This window comes from Ambystoma mexicanum, chromosome 3p (assembly GCF_040938575.1).
Source record: "Ambystoma mexicanum isolate Mex_15411 chromosome 3p, UKY_AmexF1_1, whole genome shotgun sequence".
In the NCBI taxonomy this organism is placed as follows: domain Eukaryota; kingdom Metazoa; phylum Chordata; class Amphibia; order Caudata; family Ambystomatidae; genus Ambystoma; species Ambystoma mexicanum.
The window spans coordinates 658,122,722-658,150,586 of record NC_090925.1 but is presented as its reverse complement, the minus strand read 5'-3'; positions in this window follow the sequence as shown (position 1 = coordinate 658,150,586).

Genomic DNA, 27,865 nt, shown 5'->3' with positions numbered 1-27,865 from the left:
AACTCAACCATGCTGGCCTTCTGGTCATGCCAATGTTTGACCAGAGCCTGACCTGCTTTTAAGTTATCACTAGCTTCTGCCATCATGTGTGACATTCTGCTCCAGAGACCTATCATATAGTCAGTCACTCTGACTGGTGTGGGGGAAGGAGCACTCTCCAACCCCTCCTTAATCAGGGCCAAGGGGCCTCTGACTGGATGGCCAAAGAGGAGTTCAAAGGGACTGTAACCAACTCCCTCCTGAGGGACAAAGAGAAGGCATGGCAGTAGAAGGTCCCACTTTCTTCTAAGGGGTTCGTCTAAAGCACCTATCATGCTCTTCATAGTACGATTAAACCTCTCTTCCAGTCCATTTGTCTATGAATGGTAGGCTGTAGGGAACTTGTAAATGACACCACAGTTTTTCCACATGGTTTGCATGTAGTGGGACATAAAATTGGTTACCCTGTCGGATATCACTTCCTTAGGAAACCCTACTCTGGTTTGTGGTGTGACATGCAGGGAAAATGCAAATTTTTGACACAGCCCTCAGATGTAAGTTGTTTGGAATTGGTGAAAAATCATACATGACTTCACAAATGACCTCCTGCATCTGAAGATACTCCCACAATTTCGTGGAGCATTTGTAGTATGCAAGGTGTGTAGGTGCCTCAGATGTAAAGGGACTTGGTTGGATGTGAGGGGGCTGATTAGTAACATGTACAAGTGTTTCACCATCTTCTTTTCTGGATTTGGAAGTATGTGTTTTCTTATACTTTAATAGGAATAGTCATGCATACTTGAGTTGGGTTGGAGGTTGTGATGGGTAAGTGTCACTTTTTATGAATCAGGTGACATTTATGTGGAAAAGTGTGCATGGCATACATTCCTTTAGTACTGTGTGCTGGCCTTAGCAAACTCCCTTTCTAGATTACTCCACTACTTAATTGAACATTGAACTGAAATGTGTCTTGGTTAATTATGCTTCCCATAAAATGTCCAACAAAGATCTGCTGCTGCTATGACCATAATTGTGTAACATTTTGCCTAGTCCACCCCTGATGGGATTTTGTATCGTGATGGCCATATTTCAGGATGTGCTATTTACCAGTCTGTTACCTTGGTGTATTTGTTCTCCATTATGTGTAAATTGACTGCACATTTAGAAACAAACAACTAACGCCGACGTTTAGAAACAAACAAATAAGTTGGCCTCTATTTAAAGTTGATTGAAATCGTGTTATTTGTGCTTTTTGCACTTTATTGTATGACGTGTACATTCCTGAAAATAGAAATTAGTTATCCTTGTGTTTTGAAATGTAAGAAACAAAGTTCCAACTTATTCCTGACTAAGGCATGGCTTTAAAATAAATATTGTTATCTTTACTGACACTTACAAATTGACCCATAAAGCACTATAGTAGCCAAATTTCTTTTTAAAAAAGACCAGCTTTTGGTTTTGCTCGATCAAAAAATATAGTAGATAATTTCCTGGACAAATCATCCCCAGTAACAAGAGATAAAGACAGAATTATTTTTTTGTCATTGTCCTTACTGGATAATTGTATCAAATACATTGTCTGATATCTATATTGTTCTCTAAACATTTTTTATATCCTTGCTTGTGATAGTGCCCTTTATGTATTTTGAATAATATTTTTTGAATAACCTCTGGATTATTTTAATCTCTCTTTGAAAATTAAAAATGATTAAATATATATTTTGTGATCCTTACTTCTGACCCATTCCTCTGCATTCATCTACTTTAGTTCTCTGCAGTGTTCATTCTTTTCCTCTTTTTTTGTTCTTATCTAATGTAATGTCATTTGTCATTTGTATAGGGCCTTTTCCCATTGATATGGTCTCAAAGCGCTGAAGGTGAATGCCCCTGGGGGACTGAAGTCCAAGTTATGGGAACATTTGTCAGAGGAGTTTAGAATGCATGTGTGCATTTTAGCCAACTCAAAGGTTGCTAGGTGTGCCCCAGTCCCAACTAACTACCCATATCAAGCTGGCATGTGGGTGGGCGCTTTGAGGTTGCCTGGAGAGTATGCGAGTGCAGGAGACTCATTATGTGTCCAGCTAGATCAAATGCTTGTTGTGGGGATAGCTGCATTTTAATGGCAGAGGTGTTGTGCAATGTTTCTTGAAAATGGAGCATGATTGCAGATGTGTGTGTGAGGGTGGCCTTGCCTTTGGCTATCTTCCATAAGCATGGAGTGTGATATGACCCTGTGTGTTCTGGCTGGTCTCTTGGTTTCGTAGATGTGGTGTGGAGTCTGTTTTGTGTTCTGCTGGAGTTTATTCTCATTGTCACTCAGTAATTTCATGGTGGGTTCATTACTGCCCTAGTCTACCAGAAACGTGCTTAACAAACCCGAAGAGGGTATGGGTTTGTCAGGATACAGGGGGCAATAGCCAGGTCTTGAGGGCCCTCCGTAAGGCAACGTGATCCTCTATGCACTGGATATTTTGGGGAATTGAGTTCCAGATTGAGAGGGCTTGGATGGAGAAGGAGGATCCCCCTATTCTAGTCGATTTTAAGGGAGGGATCACAAGCAGGAGTGTTGTGCCTGATTGCAGGTTTCTATTGGGTTGTTAAAGAGGACGCTTCTGTTGAAGATATTCTGGCCTGTCTTGTGGAGGGCACGGTGGGTGATGCACATAGCTTTCAAATAGTCCTGTCTGACAGGAAGGACACAGAGGGTGGGTGTGATGTGCTCACTGTGGCTAAGGGCAAGGAGGATCCTAGTTGCAGAGTTCTGGTTCCATTGGAGCGTTCTGAATTGATATGCAAGGGTGCCCAGATCAAAAGAACTGGCATAGTCTAGGCGGGAGAGGACTATGGGCAAGAATGCAGTGACTCTGTGAAGGCATGAGAGGTAAGAGAAGATGCATCTGAGAATGCGAAGGTGTAGGTACCAAGATTTAGACACAGTGTTAATTTGGTGTGAGAGTGTCAGGTTAGCGTCCATAGTGCATCCCAGTTCCTTTACTACGATGGATGCAGCGAGGGGCCAGAGGAGGATGGCCAAGGGGTCTTGGTTCCTGTTTGGCAGAATTATATGTAGTACCCTTTGGGAACACCGCACACAATTAAGACTACAAGTGACAGTACAAATTTGCCTGTACTACACAGTAAAGTGGTAGCAATGACTGAGCAGACAGACTTATCTCAAGAGCAAGTGTGCAGTATCAATAGTTGCACAAAGGACAGCAATTACTATGATTCAAACAAACACTGACTCAAGGTTTCTGAGTAAAAGAATATACATTTATTTACACAGTAGTTGTAACACATTTCACTAAAGTAAAGCAGTTGAAAAATCACACTCTCAATACACCACACCAATCCCAATAGATTCTGGACAAGTTAAGCTCAAAATGAAGTGTGAGCAAAATGGCACTCCAATAATTTAAAAGGAAGGGAAAGACAAAGTTAGACAAATATTGAGCAGCACCAACAGGTAAGTAAGAAGGGCAATCTAGAAAAAGGAACTACAGTGAGGGAATCAAATCAAAAAAGGCTTAGGGCCAAAGTCAATCGGACCAAAGTCTTTTGCTCAAGATCACACAGTTCAGGGTCGTTTGCGGTTAAGTCTCTGCCAAGAGTTCAGAACGATGTTGGTCTTCAGAAAAGTTAGTTTAAAGAATGGAGCAGGAAAAGCCCTCAGATTGACAAAAGGTTTGACACACCTTCCCCACGGCTGGCGAAACGAACAAACGGATTTGCACAGTACCTTTAAATGGTCAAAAAGTTGTAGCTGAGGCGGATATTCCTGGCAGGTCCTGCAGGCTCACGGTTCCTGAAGCGACTGTCGGACTGACATGAAGTAGGAAGACTGGAGGGTCCTGCACTGCCCAGGGAAGAAACTAGCAGCAGAGCCAAGCAACAAATCAAAGGTGCGCTCCTTAAAACCCAAGCAGGGACCGACCTTCCTGGCTATCCAAAACCGTGGAGGAGACAGAGAGGGCAATTCGCTCCCTCCCAATGGGTAAAGCCCCAGGGCTGGATGGTTTCACCAATAAGTTTTATAAGACCTTTTGGGAGGAGTTAACCCCCCATTTAACGAAATTATTCAACTCAATATGGAGGGCGGGCATGGTCACAGCATCTATGGCGGAATCAGCTACGACATTTTCTGGGGAAAATAATAGCGAATCGCTTATGCCCGGTCCTCCAGTCATTGATAAATAATGAACAGACAGAACAGACAGGCTTTATACATAATCGATCCACCTATGATAACATACGCCTTGCCATCAACCTAATTGCCCTCGCCCCAAAGATCCCAGGAGACTTGTCTCTCCTGTCCCTGGACGCCCACAGGGCTTTTGATAGTATGTTGTGGAGGTACCTGGAATTAGTGCTAAAGGGGTTTGGATTTGGTCTGGAATTCGCCAGACTAATATTCTCAAATTTTCAAATTCCCACGACTAAAATCAAAGTTAACAAAAAATTGACTCCCCTAATTGAATCAGCCAAGCGTACAAGGCAGGGCTGTCCTTTGTCCCTGTTGATATTTGCCTTAGCAATGGAGCCTTTTGCCCAACATATTAGACTACATCCAAGCATCCGAGGCTTTGAGGTGGAGGGGCAATCCCATAAAATCGCACTATACGCGTATGATCTACTTTGCTTGTTACGGGATGCCCCCCACACGCTCCCACCCCTCTTAGGTCTCTTAAACCAATTTGCCATGATATCTAGTTTCAAGATAAACCCAGCTAAATCGGTGGGTATGCCCCTGTCTGGAGACTTTGGTAGACTAGAAGAATTGCGAACGCTGACGAATTTCCCCTGGTCTCCAATGGAGATTCCGTATTTGGGGGTAAAGCTGACCCCAACATACGCGGGCCTCTACAGGGCGAACATTCCCCCTTTATTTAAAGAATTAAAGGAATGGTTACAGCGAACAGACTACCAGGAAATTTCGTGGCTTGGCTATATTAATGCAGTTAAGATGACACTTCTCCCGAAATTATTATACGCCTTTCACTCCTTACCAATAGCCATCCCAGAATTTGAGCTTATAAATCTTCAAAAGGAGATATACCAGTTTATTTGGAGGAAGAAGAAGCCACGTATTCCTGGTAAACTCTTGACAAGGGGAAAGATGTTAGGAGGACTAGGTCTTCCCTTACTACCACGCTACTACAGAGCGGCGCAGGTAGCCATAATGCTTTCTTGGAAAGACTACCCAGACCCTCCTAAATGGCTAGAGATATAACAAGCCGCTGCCGCGCTACCAATGGCTCACCTTCCGTTCCTTCGGAAAGAAGCACGTAATTTTAGAACTGGAATACTACCAACCACCTTGTCCACCCTGATGAGTTGGGATAAAGGATGATCACAGAGATGTATCGCATCAGGACTAGGGCCACTGTCCCCTATTACCCAAAACCCGGTTTTTACCCCAGGCCTCGCACCCGCAGCGTACCGAACCTGGTGTCGAGACAAACCTCTGTGCCTGAGAGATCTATACATAGACCAGGAACCATTGACCTTCCAGGTATGCAAAGACAAGTTTGACCTCCCAGAACGCTTCCGGTACATACAACTGCGCCACAGGCTCACTAATAGGGACACCCGCCGAGCAGCCCGAAGAACCCCCCTGGGCATAGAACTGAACATTTTTGAAAGTCATCAATCCCATAAGATTTTGCTATGTTATAAACTCTTAGAAAAAGCCTCCATAGAGGAAAAGCTTCCATATATGAAAGCTTGGGAGAGAGAGTTGGGCCTGGAGATTTCGGAAGAATCTTGGCAAAGAAACTGGCCTCGTACTCAGACCAGCTCTCGTTGTACTCTAATAAAAGAAAATGCCATCAAAATCTGCTTCAGATTGTACTTCCCCCTGGGCAGACTTCACTCCATTAATCCAGAGTATCCAGACACATGCTGGCACGGATGTGGCGAGCGAGGAGACATGGCTCACATGTGGTGGCATTGCCGGATTATTCAGTCATATTGGCTGGAGGTGAGATCTAGAATCAAGGAAATCACGGGCTCCCTGCTCCCCATGGACCCTAGGGTGTTCCTGCTAGGGGATGCCCCAGAAGATGGGTCCTTCCCTATGTCAGGGCATAAAGCAAGCATAATCTCCCACTTATTAGTGGCTGCCCGTATTACTAGGGCTAGATTTTGGAAAATGTTGGAAGGCCCACATCTAGCATACTGGTGGTTGAAATTATGGGAATTGTTGGGTTTAGAGAAACTTGCAGCAGTAATGGAAGGAAAACTCTTGAGATTCCAGAAGATCTGGCACCCCCTCCTAGACTTTGTCTCTGATAAAGAACAAATGTACTTCCGACCACAACTCTTGAAGCACTTTATGAATTCTTGAACTGCCTATGGTCTCATTAACTTTTCATTTGCACACTTCAGAACGAGGAGATACAGCAGTGGTAACTATGTTTATGAATTTTTGATATCTCCTATTCCTCAATGAAGTTATGGCTTAGTCTGTTTAAAAGAGAGATAATTGATCCAATAAACTCAATTTAGTGAATGAATCCCTTTTTTTGTCTCTCGTTCCCTGACCCCATCTCCTTTTTTATCACCCCAAATGAATGAACTGAGGACATAATGCATTGTAAACGTTATAATTCAACGCTGATATTTATGTTGAGCATATGAAATATTGAAGAATTGTTGGGATACGAATGTTCTATTGATTTGTACAAAATGAAATTTCGGATTGTTCATGGTTATATTGTTCTTATACTGAAAATCAATAAAAATATCTAAACAAAAAAAACACACAGCAAAACACATGTAAGAGTGGGAAAAAAGGCTCACACTCTTACCAGGTTAAAAATATAAATCCTAGAAATCCAGCAAAGCAACTGAGGGACTCAGTAGGTAAGGGAAATTAGCCATTCTTGAGAATTCTCCCTAACAGTTCCTACCCGCTGCACTGGCAAGCAAAATACTAGCCAATGAAAGAACTACTATTTGTTGGCATGTGGATAATGTAATTCTTGGTTGATAGTGGGATTAAAATGATGGAGAAAGTTATGTTGACATATGGCTAATGGTGGAAAAAGAAAGTGTCCACGGTCAGTGGATCACTCACGTCCCCTGCACACTCGAGGGATTGTATGGAGACAAACAATAAGTAAGCACTATTACATTAATTATTGTTGGATTGGAAGGCCAATCCAATGAAATAATAAGTCATGTTAAAGAAAGAATGTTCACTGATGCGAGTCTGTAGATGAAGCCCACTGGCTGAAATCTTGATTAGTATCCTAAATCTTCATCAATATTCAGTCACTAGGCAAAATAAATTTAATACAGTAAAGTTATGATATTTTAATTAAACTCAAAAAAATGGAGCGAACAACCTTCCAAGTATACAGTCAAAATCACAATATTATTTTCATATTGGTACAGTGGTTCTTAGAGACTGTCAGAAGTATGTTCATATTAAAAACTCAATGTGTTTCAGAAAGGCAATTTCCTTCCTCAGGAGTGGTTACTTGTGTATACGTCCAAAAGTTCTGCAACCCAATTTCAGGTATCTGTGTATTACAAAGCAAATGGGTATCTGTCAGTTTTCATGTTGTTAATAATGGATTTACATTATAATCTCTTTTTGGAAAGAAACCCTACCTCTCATATGTGCTCCAGTGCCTATATGCTTGTATCTGTGTTGAACAAGAAGCAATGTCTGTGGCTGGAGTAGCTAATGTTTTACTCTGTGTACCTGAGAACGTTAATCAATGCAAAATGGAATGTACCTGAGATTTCAACAAATACCACAATCTTTTGGATTATTAATTAGTGGAATATAGTACATACCTCCTGGATTGGAGCTAGTCAACGACTATGGATCTGGTTAACTGTAGGACCGCATGGTAAAGGTCATAGTTCTATGTGCAGGCTTGTTGGCGTACAGGTGAGTGAATCATACACGTACGCTTCAACTACAAGGGAACATGGTTCAGTTTAGGATACAGTTTAGGTTTATAGATACCAGTTCATTTTGTTGTGTAAAGGTTTATAACAGGGATCAGCTTACCTTTCAATAGGAAGATGGATCATACGTGGGTAGTGTCTAAATATGCCAGAGTACACATTTAGGGGGCCATTCTGAGTGAGGCGGTAAGGAGTTAACGGCGCCGGTAATGGTGCAGGAGCTGTCAACACCTTACTGCCTCATTACGAGCCTGCTCGTGGGATCCCGCTAAGGGTGCCTGTTTTTACCAGGAGCCCTTAGAGGGTTTCGCAAGCAGACCAGGGTGCTAACAACGGGCCCGTTATTAACGGGCCCGTTGTTAACACGCTCCCCATTCCCATTGAGCCCTATGGGGTCTCGAAATGGGAATGGGGAACGGTTCCTCGAATGAGGAATTACCAGGCCCTCCAAGGTCAGAATGGCCCGGTAATTCCTCATTTGAGGAACGTGGACCCGGTACACAGTAAGGGGTAGCCATGCCGCTAATAGCAGCATGGCTACCTCCTACCTTGTAATGACCCCCTTAGTCTTCTAATCCATGGATGATCAATGGAATTGCAGCATCAATAGGGAATGGGAATGTGCATGTGCTTAGAATAGAATAGGCACAAGTACATATGATCTGGAGTAACGTGTCGGCCACTAATTACCTTTAGATTTGTGACAAAAAAAATCAGGAACTGGAGAAGAAACCGATCCAGACGATCAGGGACACCGTCTATGTTACTGTATCAGTGTAAAGAAGTAAAATACAAACCTAATAGAGTACTTTGCATAGAATTATTGGTCATAAAGCATAATATATTCGTGCCACGTGGGGAACGTAGCTGTTAACTGATTAAAAAAGATATTAAAGAAAAGGCCAATCTCGTGGTAGAAGCCCAGTGGTCATGAGAGACGTTGCATTGCGTGTATGAATCAGCCTTGTCAGAGGATGGACTTAATGAGGCTAGTAATTTTCCAAATAACCACTTATCTTGAAAGCCACGATACTTGTGCAGACAACATTACCACCATGGAAAATGATGAAAGTGAGGTTCTAAGAGAGCCAATCTCGATGGAGGAAATCCTCAAATAGACCAAGGGCAAATTGTAATGCTTGAAAGTACACCACAAGTGGTTTCTATTCCAGAAAAAACAGGATGCTGTTGAAAAGTGTGGTGTGTTCACGACGGGGGAGGTGATTGAGAAGCGTTGCATGATGTGGGCGATAAAAACCACATCAATGAAAAGAAAAGAATCAAAACATCTTTCAGGGCATAGAAATGGGGTGGAGATATGCCCTAAATGAAAATATGAACAGAGGGAACATAATTAGAGGATTCCACAGGCTGTTCCACAATTAAGAGCATGGCGATTAAATGATATTTTTAGAGTAGTCGTTTTGAAAAAAAGGCATGGAAAGATCAGTCTGTTATCTTGCATCTAATCTGATCGCTCAGATGATTTGGAGCCATCAGGATTCCCTCAAGACCTTGGGGTTTTGTCTGTTGGAGCTGCCATCACAAGAAGAAATAGACATCTTCCTAAACCAAAGCCACAAATGGAGGAAATGACACCTCACACATTGGGAATGTTACAGGGTACCATAGGTACAACTGCGAATGGAGATGAATGGGCATGGCTGGAAGGGGCAATCAAAATGTTTAAAAAGGTGAAACTAAGACAGCAGCATCTTTGAAATCTCGGACATAAAAATAACATCATGGAACACGTGTGGCTTTCAAAAACTGACAAGTACTTCCATGACATTTCTTGAGAGAGCAAATGTCATCTCACTACAGGAAACGATGGCTGTGGTTAATTGTGAACTATCACAGTTTTCAACGTACTGCAAGCCAGCCACACTGGGTGTAAAGTGGATACCAAAGGGGGGCTCCCTGTGGCCATTGACCTAAGTTGGGCCTGCACACACTGCGAGATTAAAATTGAATCACTGGATTTAATGGCGGTACATATTGCCATCTCACAGCCAAAGCTCAATCTCCTGATCTAAACATTTATGGAAATCAATCGATGACACACACTATGGCGTTACAAAGCGTGTTAGATATGCTGTTTAGGGATTGGTTGGGGAAATATGAGAATTTAAATGTGGCTGGCCTTTACCACTGTAGTAAGGGGACGGGGGTCTATTCGATGGAATCAGATGGCGTGTAGATCCTTTATGCACATATGGGAGAAGGAATTGGCTTTGATGACAAAGCAAGGAGTTAAAGTAACAGCTGAAAACTACAACAGCAAGCTGCTGCATGAACCTCTTTTCACAAAAGGGTAAAATTCACGAGAATATTGCCCACAAAATTTCATATGATATGAGAATACAGAAGGATAAGGCTGCAACGAGGGTGGAACTTAGAGCATGCTTGACACATTCTATCTCCCTCAAAGATTTTTATGAAAAATGAGGAAGATATTGGAAGGCCATAAACAGGCGGTAAAATTGATCAGGAGGACGAACCACAGTAATAAATGGTAGGGGCTTTGGTCAGGAAAGATGCATCAAATTTTTGGTTGATCATGGGAGGGGCTGTATAGAAAACATTGATGAGTATGGGGGATTGTCAGATATCAGCACAGGTGTGAGTAAAGTATCTACTGGGGAAGTATTATAGATGCGATAAGGAACCGGATTGGGATCCCGAGGGATTAGGGAAATTTGGAGATCCCATATGTTCTTGGGATTTGGAGGATGTCATATGGACAATTGTCAATGCTAAGTCGTTCAGAACACCAGGTCCTGATAATGTTCCCCCATTCATTATTAAACAAAATCAAGAAATAGGGGCCCCTCCCCTCTGGGAATTATTCCAACACGTGTGCTTGACACATGTAATACCTGACATCTTGAAACAATCCCTGATAATTACAATTTACAAAAAGGGGGATAATTCCAACCCATCAAACTATAGACCTATAGAGTTGCTGGATTCATTCAGCAACATTTCTGGAACACTGCTTCTGAGAGATCTCAAAGCTCAGCTCAATAGCCACAAACTCCTGTCTAAATGCCAAATAGGTTTCCGTTCTGGGATTGATACACCTTTGAATGCATTTACAATGGCTCTTATGAGGGCAGCAGTCAAAAGGAAGACTCTTGGCACCGTATACACAGCCTCGATAGATATGAAGAGCGCTTTTGACACAGTCAGCCGAGGGCTTTTGTAGAAAAAACTCTTGGCAGCTGGAGTCTTCTCTGGGCAGGTTAAACTATTGGCCTTGTTACTCAAAGAAACTACAGTAAAAGTACGACTGGACAGGGGTGGGACTACCACTCCACTGGTCAATACTTTTGTGGGGTTGAGGCAGGCCTGCGTGGTGGCACCCACTCTCTATAACTTGTAAATGGCAGACATGGATAGAGTGTGGCAGGGAGGCCTTACCAATCCAGTGAGGCTAAATTTGGCAACGCTGGATTGGATCGCTTTCGCAGGCGACATAGTCTAGTTCGACCTCACACCAAAGCATGCACTTTTTCTTCTGTACGTTGTGGAAAATAATTTAAAAATAAATGTACTCAAATCAAGAGTCTGTGTGTTTTCAATGAAGAGAAGCCCTATGACCATGACATGGAGGGTGGTAGATGAGCCGCTTGAGCGGGTCTCATCTCTTACATATCTGGGCTACGAAGTTCAAAATCTTAAGGCAACGAGTCATTCAATACATACATTCAAAATACGGCCCACAGCTAGCAAAAATGAAACGGGTGTATGCACAACGATGGGATTTTTACTTGACCCTACTCATCCAATTTTACCTGATGCAGGAGGAGCCAATAATTCTGTATGGGCTCGATATAAATCTTAATGATTTATGGGACAAACTAAATAAGGTCCAGGGTTTACTCTGGAAATACACCTTGAGGGTGGCAATTGCTGTACCAAATTCTGTAATCTGACACGAGCTTGGGCTGGTCTCATTGGCAACAACGGCCCTATGGAACAAAATGTTGGTATATGCAAAATTGTTAAACCCACCATTACACTCACTGTACGAGAATTGCGGGGAAGCGCAAGTACGTTCCTCAGGGGCATCTATCACAGATTTCAAATATCAAATGCAATGGCTACTGATAGAAATAGGATCGTCATGTGAGGAGCTTACTGTAAATCCAGCTAAGGTAAAAAAAAAAGCTATTTTTTATGATTGGGGGAAAACAATAGATGAGCTGGCCCAATATTCCCTTTATAGGGAATACACAAAGCTAGTCTGTAAATGGGACAAACTCTCTAAATACATACTTATTTTCCCGTGTGCAAGAAGGAGATCACTGTACCTGCGCTGACACTTAAATCATTTACCAATGTTTTAAACCATGGCTAATTGGAAAGGGGGAGTAGGAAATCTGTGTTGCAGATTTTGCGGTATGGTGGGAATTAAAGAAACATCTAAACATTGGGTGATGGGCTGTAAATCCCTGGAGAAAGAGCGGGTGAAACATCTAGGTTTGACACTAGGTATCAAAGCCTGGTGGAGTACTTTAATGAATGGACAAACACAGGGATTGATCTTGGTGTGTGTGAATTCTTGTATAGCTTACTGAACAGGCTGAAAAAGCTCACACCAATAGAGAAGGAAGGGGGAGATGAATTATATTTGGAGCCTGTTGATTCCATCAATTATATGAGATGTAACTGGATTAAGTTCTGTCCATGTGTTTCTACTCACTTTCCTCTCTCTCTACTTTTTCTTATCTCTCCTGTTTATACTTCTTTCTTTGCTTGACAAAATTGTTCATTTTTATCATGGATTTTAAATGACTGTGTTTCTTTTAAAAGTAATTTCTCTTTGTATTTGTGAAAGCTTCTCATGTAGTTTACTTGAGACTCAAAACACAAAAATAAATGAAAGAAAATCAGCCGGTGCAATTGCAGCCAGCGCTATTAAAGCCTGCAAAATTACAGACAGCCACATCACAATTACATGTCTGGCAGTATTAGCATCGGAAACCAGCGCAAATACCTCCGAAAAAACGGCACAGTTACTTGAGCATCCAGCTGGAGGTAAATGAACACAGGTACCCGAGGTGGCTACCTAATCATACCCCACCCAAAACACTGTTTCTAACACAATGCTGCTACTAGCCACTGTGTGAAATTGGACAGGCAGCTGCTTATGCTGCACCTGAAACCACATAGGCAGGACAACCAGTTCAGGGCACAGGGAGTGCAGGTGGGGGTGGGAGGTGTTCATGAGGGGAGGAGTAGAGCCCAATCAAGGCGTGCCTCGATCCCCAGGGTCAGGCCGTCACCTTGGACACTCACTGACAGTCAGTTGGTCACCCTGTACCGACTGGGGAGACCATAACAGACTGCGCACCACAATACAGGACAACATAGATTGCAGGATCAACATCCGGACAGCTATGCCCCCACTGCTGAAACTAGTGTCCATTTACAATTCCTTGCGACTGGCACCTTCCAGCACTCTATGTCCCTGATGCACAGCATGGCACAGCCCACATTCTATGCCCTTTAATACTGTTGGAAGCGGCTGTTTCTTTCTGTTCCATTGCAGAAGCAGTGCGGCTTGACGGTTGATCATGAGCGTGAAGATGCCTGAAAGTGCTTTCCTCTAGCCGGATCAGTGTGGCGTGCTGAAAAAAGAAGCTGTGTGTATGCGCTCTGCTCCTGCGCTGCATGCCCCAGGTCGATTTCCCCTACACTCAAGGCAGCAGCGAGAGAAGGAAGAAGGAAGAAGGAAGAAGCACCAAGCTACCTTTGTTGCCTCCAGATGTTTCGACAAGTTCTAAGCTGTGTGAAACGGGGGTGAGTGAGGTGGTGCTTTCGAGAGGGGCTCTCGAGTGAGTCTGCAGTTTATGGAGCCTGGTGCCTGCTGAGGTCGGGAGCAGGCTATCATGTTTCCCGCAGAGGCATAGTGGCAGAGAAATCACTGGGGGTGCGGTGGGGGCAAGCTGCCGAAAAAAATACACTGCACCCGCAGCCTATGTTTCTTAGGTGGTGCAGAGTGAAAAAGGGGGAAGCTTTGTAAAGTGTTTGGTATATATTAGGGACAGCCATTCATAGCCGTCACTGACTTTCACTGTTTTTGCTGTGGCTTCCTTTGCTGTGCCTGTGCCTGTGTTCTGTGATCCTCGGGGAGGTTCTTTTGTTGGCCACTATTAGACACTACTGACCACGGATTTGTTATCTAGCTGGTGTGCTAGCTGAGTGGCTACTCCTGGGGACTGCGGGTGATCACAGTCTGGCTGTCCGCTTGACCTGATCTATTAACACTGGTGTGTTTATTGGCTCTGCAAACAGTGGGTAAGAGCTACATATTTTTTTATCCCATTGACAGTGACCATGATTGCTGTCAAACCAACCGCATAGTTGGGGACTGTGGGCTTTGACTTTGACCCACATGGCTGAGTGGTGGGCTATTGCCCACTGATTATTTGCATCCTAGAGAGGGCTTGCAACTGGGGGCCGACTTTACAGGACTCAAGTGCATCCCTGTTGGCAGTTAACTAACACGGTTGCACGTGTGCTGAGACGCCTGGAAGATCAAATCCAGGGGGTGGCCTCAAGATCAAGTACAAGCACACCTAGAGTTCCTCTACTTAGTGAGAAGTTGAAATCTGGTGGTTATAGCTCTTGTGCGAGAGCAAAATGTCCCCCAAAAGAAGACTAGCACTGAATAATTATAATCTGCACAAGAGCAGTGCTAAACATCTTCAGACAGCAATTCAAAAGTGGGCCAAAAAAAAAATAAATAACCGATACCAACTGGTAAAGGCATTATACCTACATTTTTTCCTCCTATCCCCTCAGTGGAGCTGATTCCAAATATTCCTGAAAAGGAATGAGCTAATAACCCATTCACAAGCAATGCGCAAAACAACTCTGCTGAACTGATGATCGATAATAACTCCTTGTTGGAGTTATGCTTCCCAGTGCAAAGGTCTATGACGCCGGCCTTGACCAACCTTTCCATAGATAAAGAAAGAGGAGCAACAACGAAGGAAGCCCTGCAATCGACTGCATCCCTGGAGACACCATCAATGTCACCTAATCTCATGATACACTCTGAAACTTCAGAACCGGAGCTGAACTTGGGTTCTTTCTCCGGTATGAACACCTTGGTTGAGATGCAATCCTCAATGGCATCCCTGCAGTTTGCTTTAAAAATGTTATTAAAAATGTGTGGCCGCATTCTAGAAAACACAATCAACTTGGCTACCTTGAACACCAGCGATAAAGATGCCATAGAGGAAACAGCACAACTTACCTGAAGCTATACAGATGATTAAAGAGCCTTCATTGTCTCTCGAGTGTGTCAAACGACTCGGAGGTTTACTACTTCCCGAAACAACAGAGCACAAAGAAAAGATCATCCAATGCAGCCTTATTACCTCTAGAGTCTGCCCCAGTCATAAACAATATGAAAAAATCTAGGAAAAAGGCAGCCTGGGCCAGGAAGAGAAATTCTGAAAGAAAAGGTCGCCTTACCAGTTGGCTCATCCCTGACAAATATAAAGAAGTACTGGAGGTGGAGGAAGTGCTTCCAGCATCTACGATCTTGGCAACTGAACAGCTGGCAGGAAACTCCTCATCGACTCCAAATAGTGTTAGACAAATTTCCCATTTTGAGATAACACAGATGTCAGTATGCAGGGAAGAAGAACAGCAGCCGGTACCAAGTCCAATCGTATTTGTATGATCAAGAAACTGTACCAAAATAATAATCAGGACTGGTTGTCATGAACAGAATTCTGAACTAGATTGCACTCGATCCCGCAGTTAAGAGTCCTTATATCTGACGATTTTGAATACATTGAGCCGTTAAAGGTCCAAAACATGAATGTATCGACGGTCTACTGTAAATTCCAGGCTACTGCAAATTTGCTGCGTACATATAAACTCAATTTGTTTGAGGTTGACAAGGAAATTGATGCAGACCCTGGGAAAGTAGATCTGGAATGCCCTAGGAAAGTGTTGGAGGAACCAAAGATCAAGATCAATACTCCTCAATTGCCGGCAAGCAATGTGGTACAAATGGCAGATGTACAGAATGTTCTAAAGTGGCTAGCGGTTTCTCTCCCAACGGTTTTGAAAAAAGACTGAGGCAGTTTGTTTCTGTACTGGAATGGCAGGGGTTTCAGTCACCTAATCAAACACAAGGGATCATTGCCCTATATAAGCAAGTTTACATGTATATGCTTGAGGAGGTTTGGCTAACTACCCCTGTGGTATTAAACGGATATAAAGTGTACCAATCTCTTGCCAAAAAAGGAGAACGGGGAAGACCTTTTGGGGGTTTGATAATTGGCATACAGCATAATGTTAAATCCCGTCGTATCACAACTAAAATAGACGATCTTGTGGTTGCGATTGAACTTGTGCTGTAACCTGAGAATAAGGGTGGTAATATGCTATTGATCAACCTCTATAATCCACCTGGGGAAGTTCAAACTGAAGCTATTCAATAGACTCTGCATGACCTTATGATCAAGTGGACTTTAAGGAAGGGAAATAGATCTGTAAAGATAATGGGTGATTTCAATTGTCATATGTCTGGAGGGGAGGGGTCTACAAGTAATCCTTATCTAAAACCTGTGAGTCTAATGTCCCATAAGAAAGTGGATCTTGAAGGTCAATACTGGCTGACTTTTTTTAACTTTGTGACATGGAAATGGTTAATGGCCGAACTACCAGTGATTGGCCCGGTCACTTTACTTGGGAAGGTGGTGGTGCCAAGAGCACGCTGGACTATATTTTTGTTACAAAATATATTGCAGGCCGGGTGAAAGACATGAAAGTGGCCAAAAATATATGGAGAGACCATGCCGCGCTTGAGCTAATTATAAATGTTGACGTTGAAAATCGTGTAACAAAATCTAAGGTAGACATAAGGGTTAACCATGCAGCCACACGTGTCTTGTGGTCTAAGAGAGATATAGCTATGGTGGTTTCTTCTTTATCTGCAGGCTGCTATGGGGATTCCAATTTATTCCAAGTCATGTCGATTGAGGGGATTGAGTATTGGATATCTTCTCTCGCACCATTGCATGTTTCAGTTGGTATGGGAGGGGTGCTAACTTGTCGCAGTCAGAGATATCCTTACAATAATGAGGTGAGAGATGCCAAAAGGCAACTGAGAGCAGATAACAGGAAGGCCAAGAAAACTCTCTATCAACTAAATGTTATGTTTCTGGAAAATATTGATTTTGGTTAAGACAAACAAAAAAACAACAAAAGAAACTAAACTAATGTCAAGAGACTATAAGGATATTGTGTAACAAGAACACTCGTAACATCTGGGCTCTCCTGGGAGAAGTGAGAGGAAATAGAACTAACTCAATCCTGAATCCAATAGGAGCACATAGATGGGAAAGCTTCTTGAGAGAGCACAACATTCCGATCTATGGTAATGATAAGGAGGTTGATAACAGTAATCCCCCTGGGCCGCCATTTGCGGTTACGGTCACTGCACTAGTAGAGAAAATAAACCAGTTAAAATCCTCTAGGGCACCTGGCCCTAATGGCTTGGACAATATCACATTGAAATGTAACCCTAGTTTCTGGGCGGGAGTATTAAAGATCCTCTTTGACAAGATTATGCTCCAAAGTAGAATACCTGCCTCATGGTAAACTGCCACTCTTATCCCAGTATTCAAGAAAGGTGATAAAAGTGACCCGAGTAACTATAGATTGCTGTTGATGTTCAATTGCACCAGTAAACTTTTTGTGGGTCTAATCTTAGACAAATTACAAGAATGGGCAGAGAAGGAGCATATATTCAATTGTTTCCAAAGTGGTTTTCGAAGGGGTTACTCAACTACACATAACCTGATCATTCTTGATACCTTGCGTACAGCGGCCAGGAAAAAGGGGAGCCCGCCGCTGTACGCATTATATATTGGCTTCAAAGCGGCTTTTGATTTGGTCCGCAGAGAAATTCTGTGGTCTAAATTAGAATTGCTTGGGTGCCCAAAGGGCCTAATATACTATCTAAGGCTCCTTCACTAGAATAATACAGTTTCCCTTAAGCTGGATCTACAAGGCAATATGATTGCTCAAGTTGTTCACAACAGAGGAGTCCAGCAAGGGTGTGTAACGGCTCTGACTTTATAATTTGTTTACATATGATTTACCTGTGTCTACTGGTAAGGTATATAATTGTCCCCTGAAAATTGGTGACAAACATTGTTCAGTTCTTGCTTACGCAGACGACTTAGTGTTATTAGATCACACACTTAGCGGTCTGCATAGATCTGCAGAAGCCTTATGGTTCTACGGTAACAGCAATGCACTTACAATAAACTTACAGAAAACACAAGTGATGTTATTCACTAACAAAAAGGTAGCACGTACCAGCTTAAAGGTAAAGAAGCTGGAGATTCTTTACACCCCAAACTATAGATACTTGGGAATTGATGTTGAAGCACAGGGGGATTACCTCCAGTGTAAACAGAATCAAAAGATAAGGGCTGCCCAAATCACTTCTCTTGTATACCGCTTCACTATTACCCAAGCTGGCTTCACTATATGGGCTGCACGATTGTTATACCAACAGGTTCTAGTCCCGATGATGACCTATGGCCTTGAAGCACTACAAAACATGGACCTAAATTGGTTGCAGGTTGTTGAGGGCAAATATTGGAGAAAGATCTCAGGCCTCCCAACCTGCATACCGATGGCCATCATTAGGCTGGAATTTGGACTGATTTCATTAAAATCGCAGGTTCTTAAGAAAAGGGCCAAACTATACCTGCTGATGCGGAGTAAAACAGGCAATCCACTCATTGACATCGTGAGGGTTGAATCTTCTAAACAATCTGAAAATGTTCTCCTAAAATTCAAGGTTGGCATATACTTGAAAGAAATTGGTTGGAGTATTCGAGCTGAGGGCTTTACTCAAAGGTCCAAAATTGCCCTCTCCAAAAAAGCAGATCTGTGGGATTGGATAGGAAATTATGCACATCTGGAGAATCTTAAGATCTATCAATTTATCAAGTACATGTTATACTCGTATAAAGAACCTCAGTTCTATCTCAATTTGTGTCCAGCAGTTAGACTGAGGAGCTTTATACGGCTGCTTAGGATGAACTATTCGTTGGTTTTGGTGTGCATTGGGGTATTAAATCAGATACCCCATGTTGAACGTTACTGCCAATTATGTAAGAACCAGTCAATAGCAGAAACTGGGAAACATGTGTTAACAAACTGCCCTAAATTATCCATAACTTACCAGACTCAATATGGTAGGTATATTCACAGTTCCGACTTTATAGCAGTACTAGCCTTCTGGGGAGTAGCATCAATTCTTTGAACATGAGCCACTTGATTGCAATGTTTGTTTAGTAGTTGAGAGTCTACTGGGAATTTCCATTTAAAACAATTCTATGTTGCCCGTGAGACGTCAATATTTTACTTGTGTGCTGTTCGTTAAGAACTCTCTGGTTACTGACAGTAGGAAGGCCTATGACTTTTTCCTGTATTGCTGCTTATGGGTAATTCTCAATCTGTGATGTATTGCTCTTAAGAGCGGACACTTACAATATAACAGATCTATGATTGATTATAGAAAATATTTAGTTACTTATCTGTGTCTGTTATTATATTTTTTTGCATACTAATTAATTATGTTAATCATTAGGTTTTACATCTTTTGTAAGGAGTAGTTGAGTTATCAGTTATCAGTAATATGTTATAGCTTAGTATGTAGTATGTAAGAAATTAATGTATATATTTCATGTGTATACTTTATGTGCATATTGTATATGCATTTCATGTGTAAAGTTTATTTTTAAACTATATCACATTAAAATAAAATAAAAAATAAAAACATTCTGTGCAGTGCTGGCCCAGTTGCTTGAAGCCCTCCTGTGGCAAGTGCAACATCACATCTCACTGCCTACCAACCCAGCCCAGCTCAGTGCCATGAAGGCACAATTCTATGCCATTGTCCAGATGCCAAATGTGATTGCTGCCCTGGACTGTATACCCATGTTGCGCTGGTGGCCCCAAGCCCATAAAGCAGTGTACAGAATCCACAAGCACTACCACTCCATGAATGTGTAGGTGACTTGCGACCCCACATCATCATTGCCCACTGCTGTTCCCGCTACCCTGGTTCCACCCATGATGCCTACGGAACAGCAGACTACCAGGATACATGGAGAGAAACAGGCGACAATGGGCATGGATAGTGGGTGAGTAGAAAAGCAACCACACATGCGCTGTGTGTCAGATGCCCAAATGGGGGGGGGATTTGAATGGCCACACAATGGCTGGCATGACAAGCGAATGCGAAATCTGCACTTGGCCACCTCCTGCACCAGCGTCACAGTACAGACCAGGGAGCATGCACATGTTCGAATTACCTGCATGGAGGAGCAGTAGTACACATACACCATCAACCAAATATACCAACATGACTACAGTTACCACAATGCAACATGAACCCACAAAATCAATGCAGAGAAATGCCCGAAATCCCACACAGCACAACATCTCTGACACTGCCATGGCCATGCACCCATGTGCAGCCAGCCCACAATGCCCCCCATTGCCGCCAGACGCCCAGGGAATATCCATGGGGAACCCAGGAACATCCCTCATGCATGGTGTGAAAACATATCCACATGACAGCCACCATGTCCGTTGGACATGTCACCAACAGACACACTATGTAACATATGCTGCAAGTGACCTGGGTGCATGTGAAGCATGAACAATGCATGGCACGAGTGACACTGCATAAACAGACACATGCCGTGAAATGAAGACTCATCTGCATGCACAATTAATCCTCTGACTTTATCTTGTGTAAGTCCACTCCCACACATTACACTGTGAGCAATGCCTGTGCCTCCACCCATGCACATGACTCCGGATACCCACAGCTGCACTGGTTAATGACCCGTGTGCATGATCCACAAACGCTGCAAGAGAATACCTACAACCACGCTCACAGCAGTACCTGGGTCTGCATGGAGCATACCTTTCGGACGACTGAAGGCACGTTTCCGCTGCCTCAACCATATCGGTGGAGCCCTGATGTACGCTACAGAGAAAGTTGGGTAAATTGTGCTTGTGTGTGCTATGTTGCACAATACCTGCCTGAGGAGATATGCCACCCCCAAAGGATGTAAAAAGTGCCTGAGGCAGAGGCAAATGCACGCATTGCCAGAGATGGCATGAGTGATGGGAGAATGACATGCCAGGGACTGATACACAATTTCTTTTGACACTTTCACATGGCACAAGCCATGCACCACTGTGTGCCACCACCCCAATCAATTAACATGACAATGACACAATGAATAATGACCTTGCATTGATTAATTGTTATGTTTTTTATGGAATGAAGTGTCCCAACTAGTCCTGCCTCCCCCTCCCACCAACTCTCCAGCAGACTATCCCCCTCCCCCTCCCACCACCATCTCCCCAGTACACTATCGCCTGTCCCCCTCCCATCACAAACTCCCCAGCACACTATCCCCCTCCACCACCAACTCCTCAGCATGCCCACTTAAGGCGGCCAGTGTTCCAGAGTCATTCACAGTCGGGTCCTCTCCCCTACCCCCGCCGGCCCCTGGTGACTTTGTGCAAAGAAGGCACTGGAGCCGTCATTGCCACGTGCCCTGCTGTGACCCCTCGTGTGTGTGGTGGAGGTGGACGGGACAGGGCCTTTCACCAAGTACTGCTGCCGTTGCAACTTATTGCCTTAGGGGATGGCTTCTGCTGTGGCAGAGACACCCTCCATCATTTCTCTGATGCGTTGTGCATATAGTGTCAGGGCAGACGTGTTGGTACTCATCTCGGCCCTGTTCCGCTCCATTTGCCGCACAACCCTGTGGGTGGCCCCTTGGACACTCTCCCTGATGGCCTGCAGGAGTGTAGAGTGAGTGTGTCCAATCTCCTTCATCTCCTGCTGTTGTGCTCCATGTCATCCATCCTTTGCAGCAGCACGCTGCATGATGTACTATGCAGTCTGGGTGGGGGGCTCTGCACTGGGTCAGGGCTGTATGCTGGTGAGCCATCAGATGGAGTGTCCACATCGGGCTCTGGTGTCACTATGCGCTGGCAGCATGGAGGCCTTCCTGGGGAATGTAGCCTTTTGGCAAGGGACTTTGGACTGGTATTCCCCTGTGGCTCCTCAGTGGCACTGCCAGCAGTTGTTGGCTCTGTGTCCATGCATACAGCTGCAGGTGTGGGTGCAGCTTGACCTGCACTGCTCCTGTTGGCTGCTGGTGCTGGCGCAGGGACTGCGGGGCCACCTGAACACTTGGCCTTTCTGGCTGCAGGCATTGCACGGCAGTCCATGCACCTAGGTGAGTATTGTGTGTGCCTTGGTGGGGGGGTGGTGGCAGACCTTGAGGGCCTTCAAGTACCACTCCCTGATGGACATGCATCCTCCTCCTCCCCTGAGGGCTCTGGCGATGCATGAGTGCCTGGAAGGGATATAGGAAATGTCATCAGGTATGGTTCCCCCATGTGTTTAGGCATGTAAGACACAATTGCAATGGTACAGTGTGTGACCAGACACTTATGGGTAAATGGGCATGGTTGGCCATGGGAGGATGCATGTGGGACCATCGTCATGGGGTTGCTTGTGGCGATGGGTGTGAGACCCATGGCCTGTTGGTCATTGGCCTGTGTTTGGGTAGGCCGTCCATGCTGGGCTGTATTATATCTGATATGCTTGTGGACCTTCATTTCCCCACATCCCCTTCCCGGGTGGCCTTCACATGATGGGTTGGGAGGGGTGACTTGTTCCATGGCACTGTCATGGCTATGAGACAATGCTGCGCAGCCAGAAGGGCTGTATTATGTTGCACAGTGATTGGAAGGCTGGGTACATGTCTGTGTTTGGGACATCTACTTCCCTGTGGCTTGTCTGCCATGCCCTCATGGGGCAGGCCTACTGTGACAGCTTCATGCTGGGGTGACTGCTGCACAGTGTCATGGTCGCTCACCCTCCTCAATTCCGCTGGCACAGTGTGCACCAGTAGAAGTCTGGTGCGCATGGTATTTGTTTGATTCTTTTTCCTGCCCTTCTCGGTGATACCCTTGGTGCCATGCCCCATGTCTGAAGTGGATGGTGCCTGATGTGCCACCACGTAACTCTGCCCTGTCGGCATGCCCAGCTTCGGAGTTTGCTGACTTGTGTCCCTGTCCACTGATGCAGGGTTGTCATTTGTGCATGCATTTATAGGGGGCGTCACTCACCTCCTGCCTCCCGGCTGCTGGCTCCTGCCTCAACACTACTGACTCCCTCTATCCCCTCGTGGTCCAGCATCATACTACATTTCTCCTCCCGGGCGGTGAGGCCCAGTGGCTCGACAGTGCCTCCACCTGACTCATTTCAGTGTTGGGACAGCAGTCCCCACACCCTTACCCACTGATTGGTCCGCCTCTTTCAGCAGTCCTCAGCATCACGGGATACACTGCAAACTGCTGTGACCTTCTTGGTAATGCTGTTCCAGATTGCTCTCCACTGCTGGACACTGGTCTTCCTTTGTCTGCTTCCGTACAGCTCCTCACAGTGGTCCACTACCTCCTCTGTGAGGACCACATGCTCCCCATCACTAAATGTAGGCTTTTTCAGGCGATGTTCGACCCCCTTGCCTCTTTTTCTCTCCTGAGACATGTTTGCTGCTTTCCATGTCCGAATGGCTGTAGGAAGTGGAGATTGTTAATGGATTGTATTTTTCAAAATGGTCGACGCCATGCTTCCCTTTCCAGCGGTGACGCAATTTCTCCCTGCGCTACTAGCCCCGGGATTGCTGGCGTTAGTGCTATTAGTGCTGCTTTCTCAATGATAGCCCTTATTTTGGTGCAGTTCCCACCGGGCGCTAATAGCATTATCGCTGGAGTCAGGGGAGCGTGTGTTTGTTTGTTTGTTTGTTTTATTCACTTGTAATGTGCACCAGACCCGAAGATAACCGGGCGCAGCAATACAGAATATGCATGGCTTAGGGTTACATGGTTACAAATTACAAGCAAAAGATAAAATATATACAGGTCAAAGAAGGTCAGTTACAGATTCCAAGCCTAAACAAAATATAGACGGTCCATAACAGATCAGAAACAGAATACAGGCAAGATAAAATATATACAGGCAGTCATTGGCACGAGGCATGATCAGGTTGTCCCCAGCCTGGAGGGAAGGTGTACAGATGGGCAACAGGATGGGGAATATATATGTATATACACTAGGAGGTATCAGGAGTCTTAAAGGGGATAGTGAGCAACTAAACGTCAGCAGACTTCAATAGATTGATATAGTTGGATTCCAATTTCCAAAATGGCTGCTCCTCATGTAGAGGATGTGGCAATGAGTTCCATAATTGGGCCGCTCGGACTTGGAAACTACCACCACCAGCCTTAGCCAACCTGAATCGCAGTGTGAAAAGGCTATTGACATTGGTGGTTCTTGCCGGTCGGGTGGAGCTTCTCTTTAGGAGTCTGTCCATGAGATAGCTAGGTGCAGCATTATTCAGAGCTTTGTGAACAAGGGATGCGACTTTTAAGTGGATTTGGTTTTGGGTAGACAGGCAGTTGTTTTGGTGCCTAATCTTAGAAATATGCAATCTTTTAGACACACCGAGAGCTGTTCTTAAGGCATTGTTTTGTAAAGTTTGGATTCTGTGGATGATAGATTTGTTGGCACCTATGTATAGGGCATTGCAATAGTCGAGCCTCGACAAAATCAGGGCTCTAGCTAAAATAATGCAGTTGTCATCTGAGAGAAAGTGTTTACCTGCTCTAATGAGCTTACAAGTGTAAGCTGTGGCTGATTCCATAGATTTCACTTGTTTGTCGAAGGAGATGGTGGAATCTAGATAAAAGCCAAGTGTCCTCTCCTCCTTGGACACCTTGATGATATTGCCATCAATCTCAAACGTGGTATAGTCTTGGCCTAATTTTTTAACATTTGGGTGAGTACCCAGGATGATTATCTCTGTTTTATCATCATTCAGGCATAGACCGTGGGTTGCCATCCATGCATGGATGATGAGATACACCCTATTTATCAAGGCCAATCCTTATTGTAATACCTGGAAAGTGGGAGGGGAATCTGGGTATCATCTGCATAATTAGTGTAGGTGATACCAAGAAGGTCCAAATCATCAAAAAGGAGCTTAGTAAATATGTTTAATAGGGTGGGGGACCCATTGGGAACTCCACATAGAATGGGGATTGGATCAGCCACTGTCGAGGGGGAGAACACCCTCATAGTCCTGTCACTAAGAAAAGACTTAATCCAGGTTATAGCCCCCTTGGAAAAATGTGCGGCTCAGTCTAGGTAGGTGGGTGCACTAATTCTGCTGCACGACCCAGCGATAACGGTGCCGGTGCTTTTGTGTTCCCCATTCCCACAGAGTCCTATGATACTCTGTGGGAATGGGGAATTACTATTTAGGTGCTGGACAATATTTACGGGTCCGGCAGCAAACTGCAGGTATTACCGGCATGGTTACAACCCAACCCGTCATGAGGCCCATTGAATGGCAGCAGGGTCATCAGTGCACCATATATTGAGTCATCCAACCCCATTCAAACCACAAACCCATATAAAAGGCACACTCACTCACACCATCCATCCACCAATTTGCGAATAAATCCTTGTATACAAACCTGCCCATTCATCCACTACAATACACACCACACACATATACAGACACACAAAAAATTGATCTAACCTTGTGCCCACTAACAGACTGACACAAAAACACATTCAAACTCATCCGCACATTCACCCAACTATTCATACACCTAAATAAATGCAAGCTCATCAATCCATCCACCTACTTACTCAAATAATCACACTATCATAAATATTTACTTTCGGAGCTGAAGCTAGTTGGAATATCAATGAGCAAACCTGGAACCATCTTGAAGGCCGTTTTTGGCGGTGCACCCTCAATCTCCCGCAATGTGTTTCACTTATATCATTACAACACAAACTATCTTTGAATTCACTCCACAGCCATGTGATCTGGAAATCAATTTCGCTAATGCGAAAGATGATAGTAGTTAGTAAGTCTTCGGCTTACAATATATTCACAAATAAACATGATACCAAAAACGTTAGCTTACTAGACCAATGGCGTCTAAGAGTGCAAGGATGGGTCGATGCAGCGGCATTTAGCAATTATGACCTCTTTAACTGGTCACAACATGCAAAAAGAAAAATGTAGTCCTGGGCATGGATTGTTAACCTAGAGAAACGCGAAAAATTGATTTCAATTTACCTGCTGGGTAATGAACAAAAAAAACTAAATACTCAGTCGCTCTATTTGCTGCGCTGTTATTCCTGTTACTATCGTGAGCAATTCCATAGATTTCGAATGAACATCTTGAAATCTAAGGAAATTCTATGGCAAAGAAAAGACCAATTGATGAAAGACAATGTATGCCGTTTTTGCCTGGCACAGTCGAATCATTGAAACATCTAGTCTTGGACTGCCAGGCAACCTGTAATATACGTTCTATACATCTTGGTCAATTTGCTCCTATAGATGAAGACATGGCTGCCTGGTGGTGTTTGAATTCCTCTGGCATTAATGTTAAACATGTTTGTGCCATCGTGAATTACCTGGATGTGCTCTTGAAGTTCCCTCCTTAAGCTGTCCTTAAGTAGTTGATATTTTGTTGGGCTACCAAATGTCGGTTGAGCCAAATCTGCCATTACTTGCTGCACGAAAGTTGTTTCTAGAAATATGAGATACTTATTTAATGGATTTATTGAATTTTGAAAAAAAAGTTTTTTCCTTATGTCAAAACTGAAGATTGCTTTTCAAATAAAAAAAATATTTATATTAACATCCTTTTTTCGCATATGGCAAATGTATCACTTAGGTAAAGAGCGAGAGATTAGAGGTCTCTCTCTCTGTGTAATAAATAGCATAATTTCCACAACTCGATGTAACTGCTATTCTCATTTAAACACTGAGATCCAGCCAATCCTTTGCATTACGCTGAATATATTAAGACAGTCCGACGTGCAATGATGTCTGCCTTGTAAATATGAATGGCAATGAGGCACATTTTGCATCTGTGCCTTGATGAATGCTGCAGCAAATGCTGGTATTGTGGCCCAACGCCTACCACCCCTCCATTCTGGAATTTGCATTCGCAATAGGCAGGCTTTGCAACAATTCATGAAGTGTAACATTGTGAAAAATACTTCTGTGTTGGCAGTATTGGTCTCAGAATTTCGCTGTCTGCAGCCTACATTCTGTACACCACATCTAAAGCCTGCATAGACCATTTGCATTTTGTAAAGAGTTGTTGCTTGCCCAAAACAGCCGTTCAATATTTGATGACAGCATGTTCTGGTGGAATCTACTGATATACTTCCTTGTGAGCTGCAAGACAGGAATGCTCACTTTCAGTCTCCCTGCAACCTTCATGAAGTTACAATGTGGCCATTCAGATCTTTAACAACAATTGCAAATACGTGTCAATTTTGAATACATTGCGACCTGGGACTTTGCGTTCAGTTATTACGCTTCAGTTGTGAGGACCAATGTCGGCTGCTTCAGTCAACACAGAGCAGAATTCCAGTTGCCACTGCATTACTTAATTAAAGCCATGACCACCTTTTACTTTTCATTGGTGCAAAATAGCTTTTTTTTAATTTAACTGCCTTTTTTGTGGTAGTGTGTTTCTTTTATGCCTATTATTACTTATTTTGAAATACAAAACGTATTTGGATGCATTTTATTAAAATGATTAAGTACATTATTTCCACATTATAATTTTCATTATGTTTTTTAATCCAGATTCTATATTGGTTAGATATATTAGCAACTGAAAGTTCTCTTACATTTGATTAAGGAAGAGACCAGCTATTAAGGGGAATAATTGTCTTTAGCCATGTGTTATAAGGAAAAAATAAATATTCCCTATTTCATCTAAAAAAATATATTGAAAATCACATCAGAATTCTGAGACCTGATATATT